The following is an 8,598-nucleotide window of genomic DNA, read 5'->3' as shown; positions in this document are numbered from 1 at the left end:
GTCACTACTAACATATATTATATTATATTATTTTTCAAAGTTAGTAATGACGCATCGTGGGTGTGGTGCGCCATTACTAGTTAACTAGTAATGGCGCACCACACCCACGATGCGTCATTACTAACTTTGACCCAAAATTCCCTCGAATGCACCCCCCCCCCCCCGCCCCGTGGACCGCCTTTTCAGTTTTAAAAAAATAAAAGAAAATGATGGAAATGTTAAAAAATAAAAGAAAATAAGTTTCCCGTGTGATATGTGGTCTAGTTGTTGAGAAAATTTACAAATATGAATTTCGACTTTATTTGCAAAATCTCTCTGGAATTTGTAAAATGGGCATAACTTTTGCATACGAACTCGGATTAAAAAGTTTTTTATATGACAAATCATCGTCTCGAAAAGTTAAATCCGAATTTAACAGGGGCCACCCCATTAAACATTTTCAAAATCCTCAGAAACCTAACAGAAAAAAGTTACGGGGCTTTTAAGATCTGGAGGCAAAAAAATCAAAAAATTTCAAACTTACTAGCGGCGCACCGTTTGCTAGGTGTGCCACTAGTAACAGAAAAAAAACTAGTTTCGAATTTTTTTGGGAATTTTTTTTCAAAATATGATACGTAATATGAACAGAAGTTTGAAATATTTTTTCAAAATTTTATCACACTCATGAACATGAACAAAGTCCTAAACATCAACAAGGTTTAATAGGATTGATATGCTAGATATATCAACAAGTGCCTATTAAATGAGCTGATGCTGGGGTTGGATCGAACTCTGAAGTTAAGCGTGCTTGGGCTGGAGTAGTGTGAGGATGGTTGACCTTTTGGAAGTTTGACCACGGAGTGTGATTTGACCCGAGATTAAGCCATAGTGACCCGATTAAGAAAAAAGTTAAAAAAATTTGAATTTTTTTAAAAAAATTTGTTAATAATGGCGCACTTCTATGTGGTGCGCCATTACAGATAGTAATGGCGCACGCCATTAGTAAAATATTCTAATGGCGTGATGCTAGTGGCGCACCTGTAGTGCGCCATTAGTAGCCAAAACAGGTGCGCCACTAGCAGACCTTTTCCTAGTAGTGTCGTAAACAATAACAGCCTCCTCTCACTTCATTTATACCAAAACCTACCTAGATTAAATGTCATTTCAACGAGTCATTGCCCTAATGCGCTCGGACGCTTATGGATAGATGGTGGCACACTTGTCTTAGTAGAGAGTGATGAACGGGTTGAACACCAAAGGAGCCTTGCTCGGATGGCCGGGGATGAGGAGCACAAGCCCACCTTGTCACTCTTCCCGAGAGTATAGCGGAGATCCTCTCACGCCCCTTCACCCACTCACCCTCCCCGTTGCATGCAACCGTTTTGACTACCATCCGTCGCTCCGTCACTACCGCCGTGAGTTAAATTTATAGCACATGCCTAGTGTGTAACCTGGGTCGGGCAGAGTGGGGGTTGTCATTCTGATCGGGCTTAGGGCTCTTTTTTTAGCCCGAAAGGTACATGCTAAAAAAGTTATTATTTTTGACTGAAAGGCATGGTTAGCTTTATTAACCTCAAATACTCCTTACATCATCTGCTAAAAATTTAGCAATAGTATCCGGAGGTGCATCCACCCATAAAGAAGGGGTGTTTGCACACCCCCACTTAGCTAGCTCACGAGCAACAACATTTGATTCTCTATTATAGTGCTCAATAGTACCCTTTGCGAACTCTCGTAATAACTCTCTGCAATCAGGAGCCACCACTTTACAATGTCCCTCATTCAAATGTATAGCATCGACCACAACAAAATTATCTATCCTCACCAAGACATCATCCCATACTTTGAAGTAACTTTAAACCTTCAAGTAATGCCGCCGCTTCGGCAGAACGACATTTGCCACATGCTCAAGGCGAGAAGTAGAAGCGACATTTGCCACATGCTCAAGGCGAGAAGTAGAAGCAGCAATGCAATTACCTCTGTGGTCTCTAACTATCGCCCCACATGACCCCGAATACAGATCCTCAATAAAAGATGCATCGACGTTTAGAATTTATTGCATTGCCAAAACAATGGGCCATGTGTTCCATCTAGGTGCATTAGTTTGTTTCGCTGCTTCTCGCGTGAAGTTGAGATCCAATGCATGGATGGCTAGCGTATATCGCAATTGCGTTTGCACTTGCTCCCTTCTGACCTGTTGTCTACGCTGCTACCATATGAACCGGCTCGATGTAGCTATCAATTCTGGAAGCTCTATCGAGTCGTCATAATTGTGTACGACCCTCTCAATCCGAAGCGCAGCCCATACTGCCTTTGCTCTCACGCATATAAATAAAGCATGCTTGATATCTTTTGCTCCTGCTTTGCAAATTGGGCATTGAAAAATACTGCCAATGTGATGGTTTGCAAGAACATAAAAGCAGGGAATATCATTATGTAGACATCTCCATAGAAAGATCTTAATTGTTCTCGGCAGTTTTAGACTCCAAATTTTCCTCCGTACCGGTATTTCAGGTTTTAGGATTCTACTATGGAGGCTCGGGCAGGGCTCCGACTTCTCATTTTAGAATTTCATGTCGGACTTCGGACCAAAGAGTCTTTTTTTTTCTCTTTGAGAATCAGGCTAGTGCCATTCAGACCGGGCTTTTGGGAGTCGGGCTGGGCTTGGGCCTGAGAAAAGAGGATAGCTCAGGCTTCGGACACACTTGGGATTGGTTCGAAGCCCTCAAAAAAAAACTTGGGATTGGTTCGATTGCTGCTGTTAGTCCTGGCCATGGGAAGCCCGGGCCGAAAAAGCCCGACCCGGCTCGGCCCAACGTTGCCCCCGGGGCGGGCTCGGGCCTAGATTTTGAGCCCGAAGACCGGGCCGAGCCCGGACCCATCGTTTTTGCATTTTTCTGAAGGTCGGGCCGGAGCCCAACGGGCTTTTACGTGTTCGGGCCCGGCTCAGGCCCAGAAAACAGGCCCGATGGCCGGGCAGGGCCGGGCCCGGGCCTAAGTTTTTTGCGTCGGGCTTGGCTAGGCCCGGGCCGGGCCCGGACCTGGGTTTTTTGCGTCGGGCTTGGTTAGGCCCGGCATGAGGTTTGGCCATGTATAGCTGCTGTATGCTGTAGCGCTCCCCCAAATCTCATTCTCATCCTAGTTTAGAAAAGAAAAAAAGAAAATCTCATCCCATCCTCCACTGGCCCTAATGGCGCTCCCAGTCCCAGATGAACTCCTGGAGGAGATGTTCCTCCGCCTCCCCACCGCCGCCGACATCGCCCGAGCCTCCACGGCCTGCGTCTCCTTCCGCCGCGTCATCGCCGGCCACCCATTCCTCCGCCGATTCCGCGCCATCCACCCGCCGCCCCTCCTGGGCATCCTTTCCGGCAGACTCTACCCCGCCCAGCCGCCCCACCCTTCACCTTCAGCCGCCGCGGCGGCCACCTATGCCGACGCAGACTTCTCCTGCCCCTTCGGCCCTTCCTCCCCCCGTCCCCCGGCCGCTGGTACCGCCGCGACGTCTGCGACGGCCGCGCCCTTTTCAGCCCCCGCCTCGAGGAGGGCAGCGATCCGTTCAACAGCATGTACGACTACGACCCCCGCCACCTCGTCAAGGAATTCGCCGTCTGCGACCCCCTGCACCGCCGCTACCTCCTGCTGCCTGCCCTCCCCGACCATCTCGCCGATCAGGTCCACCAGCCGGACATCTTGGAATGCGAGCCCTTCCTTGCTCCTCCCGGCGTCGACGACGAGCACCCGTCATTCAGAGACTTCAGAGTAATGTGCTTGGTGCGGTGCACGGCCAAGCTCGTCCTCTTCGTCTTCTCGTCCTGCGCCGGAAGATGGCTCGCTGATCCTGTTACCTTTGACGCTTTTGGATGCGGGGCATCGCGCCGCTACTACGCCCATGGATGCTTCTGTTGGCAGGTTTGTTATGAAGATGACGCCGAGATGTTGCTCGTGCTCGACGCGCGCAGGATGGAGTTCTCCGTCGTCGACCTCCCGCCTCCGCCTGGCCCTGATATGCGGCAGGTGGCCACTGTGGAGGCAGGAGAAGGAAGGCTTGGGATGCTTACTATCGATCGAAGTAAACGTGGTGCACATCGTCTCTTGTATGCCGTACATTCGTCGAAGGATGGGAATGGCGCAAACCAGTGGCAATCCAAGCCCGCGATCCCTTTGCCGGAAAATTATCGCTATTGCATTTGCATCAGGGGTGTAGCTGGTGGATACTTACTCCTTACTGGGCGCCCAGAAAACAACAGGGCAATAGTAGACTATTTTTCACTGGATCTCCAGACTTTGCAGGCTGAGTGGTTCTGTCAGACTGGTGATTATGTCATTATTGATGACTTGTATGCCGATCTCCCGCCGACACTTTGAACTGGTAAGCTTGCCCTGGATCTTTAACTGCTTGTTCTGTTTGCATAGGACATTGCAATATGACTTTTGGTAGCGTGCACCACCATTCTACTTTGACAAAGGGTTCTGAACTCTGATGTGGCCAAATTACTTTAAACCCGTTATAATGCTCATATTGCCTACTTTCCCTTCAGTTAAGCTGGATTTGACATGTATTTTCCTCATTTTTATCTTCACTAAGTTATCATGTCTGGTGCCATTTTAGGTGGAATAACTATGTCTGCTAAATTATGCCACAATTTTTTTTTGTTTCGCCATCATCATATTCGTAATGACCCAATCTGTAATTATGCTTGAACTTGCAACTGTAACTGATGCTGTCTTCCCACGTGGGAAACACACTAGCCAAACCAGCCTATTACATCGACTGAGGCATGAAAAGCTGAGACATACACTAAATTCGATTCCCAAACATATGTCTAGCCTAATGGGAAACATGAGTACATGACAACTGTTATGGAATGCAGTCCACTGCTATGTCCGAATAGATGGCAAGACGATGCTAGTTTCACTTAAATTAAAACAAGACCAAAGGCACTAGAGCCTCTGATTTTCCTTTGGAAGAGGGAAGTGGGGTTGGAACGCAACGCCCTCGTGATTCCCCAATTTCACTAAAATTTGCGCTTCAGCGCTTGGTTCTCCTGTCTCAATATGACGTGATACTTGGTGTCACATTCTCAGTGCCCGTTTATGTAATGATGGCTCCTATCTTGCCTCTCATGCATTTACAAGTCTATCACTCTGATTAAATAACGATAGGCAGTAGCTTATAACGTTTTGGTTGTACTAATAAATCAAACATATTAAATCTACATTTAGTTTCTGCTGTCTTGCATAACGTGCTAACTGATAGGTGAATACCAAATACTAGTTGTCGTCTCATATATGAATTCAGATTCCATGCTGATGTTTATGCCCAGTAATTTTTCCGGTCTTGAACTGCGATTAATTACATGTTTCATCGTCAGATAATAACTTCAGAAACATGTGAGTTTAGTTCTGCAAATGAAGGTTGACGTTGAGCATTTCAATCAAATTGGATGCTCATCTTATCAGCATAATGACTTTTAGTGATTCTCCACTAGCAGATATTTCTATTACATACACGTATTCATGAAAATCTTTGTATTATGGAGAGTTAAAATCCCCACTCCCGTTTAGTATTTCAACTGAATACAGAAAAGAGTCTTGCTGACACATAGCCTCTATTCATCAGTTTGTTTCAGTTTAATACTACTTTCTTTCGAGTTGTCGCATCTAAACAGTAAGCACCCTTTCCCTCTGTAACCAGGACCTCTCCAGAGAAATACGCCAATAGCAAGGACTCGCAAGCGCGACTGGTGTCATGCTAAGGAGAACAAATGCAAGAGCTTTTGAAAGGGAAAAAGTAGTTTGCATTCGACAACAATTTGCAGCCGAGAGAATATGATGCCTCTTTGAGCTGCTGAAGAACAAGAAGCATACACTGGATGCCCATCGCATCCACCTTGCTTTTCCTGTTGAAGATTTCATATCGTTTCTACTGCTCGTGCAGTGCTTTTATGCCTGGCAAGATATTAGACTAGCTTGTTATGTATCCACCGCCTGATTGGCTCACTTACTTGTACTGCCCAGCTTCAGTAGTGTCTTTGTTTGAACTTTGAACTGAGTTTGTTTGCGGCTTTAGTAACCCAAACTCTGTTTGTGCTGAATGTATGGTGGCATACTCATCTCATGCAAAAATGAATTTCTAAGATGCCAACACTGATAGCAATGCGTCAATCCATATTGAGAGAATCATTATTTATAGATGTTCATATATAGAGGATGCAGTAATTACTGGAACTTCATTTTTAGATAGATGCTATCAGGTGGAGTTCTACAAACTACAACCCAGACCCCTCTCCCTTTGTTTTATCTGAAACAAAATGTCCTCTGTCGGTGAAGGTTTTCCACATCCATTATCAATTCGAATTGTAAACTCTGGAACTGATGATAGCCATGATGTTCTCACAACACCATTCTTCAGGCAGATGAACAACCGGCAGAGGATTGAGCTGACACTTGCAGACGTGCCATGATGTTCTTCCAACACCATTCTTCAGGTAGATGAACAATCACAGGCCAGCAACAAAGCATTTAATCAAACACTTGCAGTATCATCAGTCACCACACCAGTACGCAGTTTTGTAAGGCTGGCGCATACTTTAAGAAAAAACTTTTTAACCATAATTATCAGTTATATGCCACACACAAAATACATCATTAGATATGCATTCAGAAGAAGTTTCCAGTGATATAAATTTTGTGTCACGTAACTCATATTTTGGTGATTTTACTCCTAAAAGGTTAGAGTTCTTCGTTAAGCTCGTTACTTTGGAGTTGAGTGGACTCCTAAACGGTCAGAGTCCACTGAGAGCATCCAAGCATGTGGATTTGCGTCGATAAAGTAAGGTCAGATCACCTCAAGATTTACCCTTGTTGGTCGAGGTTGAACTTTGTGGCCAAAGCTCAAGGAGAAGAAGGCTAGGTGTCTACTGCATGTCCAACGAAGAGTCGAAGATTAGAATCCCCTATATTTGAACTTTAGGCAAAAAAATGGCATTGTGTTTGTGTGCTCCTCTATTGGTTATTTAGATCCTCTCTTTTATTTGTGTTTAGTGTAGCCCTGGATAGTATTTACTTGTTAATCTCTTTTTTACTAGATTTATTTTAGAGAGCTTATATATATCCAATTTCTTTTTTTGAGGGTATATATCCAGTTTCTATAAAATCAACAAACTGGTAAAACTTTGCAGGCACATATTCACTCCCTTTCTAGTGGACATATCTGACCCTCTAGTATCTAGGTAGGAGACCACATCTTTTTTCTAGACAGGTGGGAAATACCCGCGTGGTTCGGATCCCAACACATACCACTCCCTTGCGTAAACATTTCCACAACTAATGTTCTGCTCGCTATTGGCGCCGACTATCCATTTTCGCTTTGCTGACGAACATAGTTGGTGAGGAGGCGACATATATAGACAATAAGAATGGTGGCTAGGAGGACTCGGATTTGGCGGAGTCGGGCGGTTTCATCTGATAACATATCTTGTGCTCCCGGTGTTCCTATGACAATTGGTGCACGAATGCAAAAAGGCAACACTAAAAGTCCTCAAGGATTCTAAAAATAATTTGATTAAATAGAAATAAAATGTGTATATATGTCAAAAATTCCAATTGTAAATTCAACTCGCAATGCAAGAAGAAAAATTAGCATTCATGAATTTAACACGGCCCGCTTGAAACTTCTCTCACTCGTCACTGTCATTCCATGTCCTTCGATCCTGCATGAGTCGGGCTACCCCATCGGACTTGCAACCAGTCAGGTTAGGCAACTAACTCCGTGGTTACCTCCTACTCCCTCCGTTCCAAAATACTTGACTTCCATTTGTTCGAAAATGGATGTACCTATATACTAAAACATGTCTAGATACATCCATATTTTCACAAATGGAAGGCATGTATTGTGGAACGGAGGGAGTTTGTGGGAGGTCCTATATGGCGCAGCACACACGCAACCCCTGCTGCCCCCCCCCCCACCCCCAAGCCCATTTTTGGGGGCCCATGAGCGGCAGCAGGGAGCCCCCATTTTCTTGTTTTTTTTTCGTTTTTGCTTTTTATTTTTAAATAATTTGGCTTTCCAAAATTCAAAAAAATGCGAAATTCAAAAAAGATCATGGAGCCAAAAAAATCCCTGAATTCAAATAATGTTCATGAAATTAATAAAATTTTCGTGAATTTGGATATTGGTGAACATTATATTATCATATGTTTTTTTTTGAATTTGATGAACATTTTTAGAACTTGATGAACAAGTTCTAAATTGAAGATTTTTTTTGGAAAATTAGATGAAAATTTTGAAAAATGTATGAACATTTTTAGAAATTACAGTGAACATTTTTCGAATAAGATGAACATTTTTCTTTTTTTAAACTTCATGAACAAATTCTCAATTCAAGAACACTCTTTTTTAAACCGGATGAGCTTTTTGAAAACTGGATGAACATTTTCTGTATTTGATGAACATTTATTAAAATTGTGGTGGACAAATTTCTAATTACATGAACATTTTTTTTAATATATTGAATAAAAAATGTTCAAGATTAAAAAAGGGGGGAAAGATAAAAAAATAAAAATAAACGGAGGTGAAGAAGAAATTAAAAATTGAATAAAGGAAAAAATTGAAACAGA

General features: G+C 43.7%; 1 pseudogene; it reads left to right on the top strand.

The window, feature by feature from the left end:
- The first annotated feature begins 3,141 nt into the window (after positions 1-3,141).
- LOC123083197 (uncharacterized) lies at positions 3,142-4,333 on the top strand (annotated as a pseudogene).
- Positions 4,334-8,598: the final 4,265 nt, after the last annotated feature.

This window comes from Triticum aestivum, chromosome 4A, assembly GCF_018294505.1.
Source record: "Triticum aestivum cultivar Chinese Spring chromosome 4A, IWGSC CS RefSeq v2.1, whole genome shotgun sequence".
NCBI lineage: Eukaryota > Viridiplantae > Streptophyta > Magnoliopsida > Poales > Poaceae > Triticum > Triticum aestivum.
The sequence above is the reverse complement of the archived record's forward strand: the minus strand, read 5'-3'. Positions and strand labels throughout refer to the sequence as shown.